Raw genomic sequence first — 4971 nt, 5'->3', positions numbered from 1 at the left:
CCTCTTGCAATTAGCCTATCTTATCTAAGTTTTGGACCAATTCCATGCTTTTCTAGATAGAATATTGTGTTTAAAAGTGTTTTGAACACAAAATTTTGATTAATTTTGAATAAGATTCAAGTATTTGTCAAAAGATTTCAAAATTTGTTCTTGAAAAGAGTTTCAAAACCTGAAATTTTGATCCAAAATAGTTTGAGTAAGAGTTGTTTTTTTTAGTTTTTGGAAACTTGTGAAAAACAAAATTTGGAAATTTAGAATTGTTCTAAAAGAATTTGAAATATTTTAGAAGTGTTTCAAATTTTGGAAATAGCAATTTAGAATTGCAACACAAAAAAAAAAAAAAAAAAGGGGAAAGACTATTGAGTTTTTTAGAAACTCAATAGGTCCGGCCAGGAAGCTTCCTGGCCGGACCAGTAGTCTGGAGGACGCGTCTGGGAGACGCGTCCCAGACTACTGGTGGATGCGTCTGGGGACGCGTCCGGGTACTCCAGGTCGCGTCTTCCAGACGCGACCAGTAGCTTAACCAGGACGCGTCTGGGACGCGTCCAGTAGCTACCATCAGACGCGTCTTGGAGACGCGTCTGGGGTCCTGGGTGTCTCGGACTAAGTCCGAGACACCTAGTGCTGGTCCGGTCCAGCATCAGATGCGTCTAGGACGCGTCTGGTGCTTGGACTAGCGTCCTGGCTCCGGCCAGGACGAGATCAGGCCTATTGGCCTCGGCTCGGACATGCCGGCCCTATGGGCCGTGCCATGTCCGGACCTTGTCCGGGCCCCTTTTTGGGCTTGGGCCGGGACTTGTCTAGGACTTGTCCCGGGTCTTTTCAAGGCTTTTCGGACCACGAAAAGGGACCACTATTCGAGTGGGAGTTTTATCCAAATTTTCTCCAAAATTCCAATCCAAATATTTCCGAAATAAACCCGGGCCATTCAAAGCCTAAACGGAATTTCTCTTTAAAATCAGATTTTAAAATCAAACCAAGACGCACCATTAGTCTAATCCTTTGATGTAGACTTAAGGTACGTACATGACATATAGATGTCGACAAAAGTATCTCCCGGATATACATGCATATATAATTGTTAGCCTTGAAATATATTATATGATTGCATGTGATGTGAATGCGGAAACTAGTATGGCCATAGAAAGTGTTTCTTATTTTTGTTTTGAGCACGGATGGGTGCCTAATTTGTAATAATTTTAATTTTCAAGTTTACACGATCTGCGAATCGTTTGAGTCTTGTAATTAGAGTTTAGGGTTTATGAGTCCATTGAAGAAGCTCAAGGAAGGAGTCCTAAGGTGAGTGGGAGAAATCAATGGAGGTTCAAAGATGGAGATCTAGACGAACCAAAAGACGAAACAAGAAGCAAACCAAAGGAGATTAGATCTTCTAGGTTAGAGGCCATACTAGGATCCATATGTGCTTGATTTACTTTCTCGCGCGCATTTACTTACTTATTTACGCTTTATGTCGTGGATGTTAGTTAGGCTAATTAGTTCACTAAAACGAACGCCAGACTAGCGTAAAAGTCCCTAAAAGTAATTTTGAGTACAGTGCCTATCCAAATTAAGACACTCCTTGCGCCCTTGTTCGAGGAAGGTGGGTCGGCCTTCGCAGAGTACCTCCTCTACCTTGGGACATTGCGGGTAGGCCTATAGAAGAGGCCTACATGTCTAAATGGTTCTACTCAACGAGATCAGCAAGAGAGTCTTGGATACTCGAGGCAAAAGGATGGATTTTACACTTAACATGTAATCCATCAACCGAGAATCATACGGTATGATCAGTGAAAGTGTTCACTCACCTAAATCAATGGGAATTAAGGGCAGGGCCCTAGTCCGCTTAATCCTTGAGAGATGGGATCTCGGAATCGCATTATTCATCTAGGGACATGTTTTATCTTGAATAATGTGGCAAAAACGTAGAACTTTTTTGCAAAAATTATCGAATGTAATACTTAGCAAAATCCTTTTTCTGCTTCATGTAGTTTTACTATGGCAAAAATCAATCTTTTCAACCTATGTTCAATCCTTGATGAGGACAAATTGAACATGGATAACTTCCTTGATTGGGAAAAGAGATTGAGAAGTGTTCTCAAGTCTACAAACAAAGAAAGCGTACTGGATACCCCTATTCCAAGAATAACTGCGAACTCAAAGGTTGAGGAACAAAAGCAGGCCAAAAGTATCCGGATGAAATCAATTTCAGTAACTTGCCTTATGTTGGCAACCATGGAACCTAATCTTCAAAAGAGATTCAGGAAAATGGATGCGCACACAATCATCCGTCGATTAAGGGACATGTCCCGAAACAAATCACGGTTGAGGAAGTACGGGACTTCCAAGGCAATCCGGAGAGGCATTGGAATGTCTGAATCAAAGAAAGAACTTCAACTGATTCAGAAGAACAAAAGGAAAAAGGAAGGAACTCGCGATTCCGACCAAGGTATCTATGTTATCGAAGTTAACTTAGCAAATACATTTGATTCTCAATCCTGGGTATTCGATACCGGATGTGGTGCTCATATCATTTATGATGTGCAGGGCCTTAAGGGAATCAAGTATTTATCTGGAAGGGAGCTTGTCCTACGAGTAGCAAATAGAGCAACGGTTGCTGCAAAAGCTGTAGGAACATTCAGTCTACCTTTAGAAACTGGTCTAGTTTTAGAACTTCATAATTGCTATTATGTACCCTCTATTTCTAGAAACATTATCTCTGTCTCAGAATTAGACAAAGAGGGATATCACCTATTAATAAAAAACCAGCGTTGTTCTTTATACAAAGGTGAAATGTTTTATACCAGTGCTAAGCTATACAACGGTCTCTATATTACGAATATTGAGAACGAAGTCTTCAACATAGAAACCAATAGGCTACGGTCAGATGATTCAAATCCAAGTTACCTTTGGCATTGTCGTTTGGGTCACATTAACATGACACGCATGAAGAAGCTCCATGAGCATGGACTTCTAGGTTCGTATAATTTAGAATCATATGACACATGCGAATCATGTTTAATGGGTAAAATGACGAGGTCTTCTTTTAAAGGAAAAGGAGACCGAGCCAAAGAACCCTTGGAACTCATACATACGGATGTATGCGGACCAATGAGTACTCCGGCGAGAGGTAACTATGGCTACTTCATCACGTTCACGGATGACTTCACTCGTTATGGTTACATATACTTGATGAGGCATAAGTCCGAATCGTTTGACATGTTCAAACAATTTCAGAACGAAGTAGAGAATCAACTTGGCAAGAAAATAAAAGCCATTCGATCCGATCGAGGTGGTGAATATTTGAGTCAAGAATTTGACGATCATCTTAGGAGTTGTGGTATAGTATCTCAACTCACTCCGCCAGGAACACCCCAGATGAATGGTGTTTCTGAAAGGAGAAATCGCACCTTGTTAGACATGGTTCGATCTATGATGAGTTTAGCAAATCTTCCAAACACGTTCTGGGGGTATGCTCTAGAAACGGCTGCTTTCACACTTAACCGAGCTCCGTCAAAAGCTGTAGAAAAGACGCCATATGAGTTATGGTTTGGAAAGGTTCCAAAGCTGTCTTTTCTCAAAGTCTGGGGATGCGAAGTTTATGTAAAACGTTTACAAGGAGACAAACTCGCACCTAAATCAGACAAATGTCTCTTTGTGGGCTATCCAAAAGAGACAAGGGGTTACTACTTCTACCACGAATCTGAGAACAAAGTGTTTGTTGCTCGAGATGGTGTCTTCCTTGAAAAGGAATTCCTTTCCAAACAGACAAGTGGGAGAAATGTAGATATCGATGAAATTCGATATGAGCAACAAATAAACACAGATATAGAGATATCAAGAGGTTTAGCGGCTCCTATCTATACACAAAGTATGGAAGAGGAAAATGAGGTCGAGAGAGTACCTCCCGCTCAAGTCGAATTAAATTCGCAGGAGACATCTCAACTAGTTGAGAACACTCCAAAAGTTGCTCAGGCCCCTCGTAGATCTCAAAGGCTCCAGGAATTATCTCAGAAAACAGATATCCTACTGTTAGAAGATAATGAGCCGAGTACCTACAACCAAGCTATGGCGAGCCCCGACTCCGAAAAATGGCTAAAAGCCATGAGGTCGGAAATGGATTCCATGTCAGAAAATCAAGTATGGAACTTGATCGATTTGCCCGATGGAGCAAAACCAATCGGATGCAAATGGGTTTTCAAAGTAAAAACTGACAAGGATGGAAACGTTAGCGTTTTCAAAGCTAGACTCGTGGCGAAAGGATACAAACAGATTCATGGTATAGACTATGATGAAACCTTTTCACCTGTCGCAATGCTTAAATCCATTCGGATCATTCTAGCAATTGCAGCTCATTATGATTATGAGATTTGGCAAATGGATGTCAAAACCGCCTTCCTAAACGGACACTTGGAAGAGGATGTGTACATGACACAACCCGAAGGTTTTGTAGATTCCAAAAATGCTGGAAAAGTTTGCAAGCTTAAGAAATCCATTTATGGACTCAAGCAAGCAAGCCGGAGTTGGAATCTTCGATTCGACGAGAAAATCAAAGAATTTGGATTTCTCAAGAATGCAGAAGAATCTTGTGTTTACAAGAAGGTTAGTGGGAGCGACCTAGTTTTCTTAGTCCTTTATGTCGATGACATATTAATCATAGGAAACAAGATTCCGATGTTGGAATCAGTTAAAGACTGGCTTCGGAAATGCTTCTCTATGAAGGACCTAGGGGAAGCAGAATACATATTGGGAATCAAGATCTATAGAGATAGATCAAAGAGGATGATCGGACTTAGTCAAGAAACTTATATAGATAAGATTCTTCAACGGTTCGAGATGACAAACTCCAAAAGAGGATTCCTTCCCATGTCACATGGTATGGTGCTTAGCAAAGATCAGTGTCCTAAGAGTCCTGATGAGCTAGCACACATGATGAAAGTACCCTATGCTTCGGCAATAGGATCAATCATGTAC

This window comes from Eschscholzia californica, unplaced genomic scaffold, assembly GCF_041429995.1.
Source record: "Eschscholzia californica isolate CP2 unplaced genomic scaffold, dmEscCali1.0.p SCAF_5, whole genome shotgun sequence".
Lineage (NCBI taxonomy): Eukaryota > Viridiplantae > Streptophyta > Magnoliopsida > Ranunculales > Papaveraceae > Eschscholzia > Eschscholzia californica.
The sequence above is the reverse complement of the archived record's forward strand: the minus strand, read 5'-3'. Positions refer to the sequence as shown.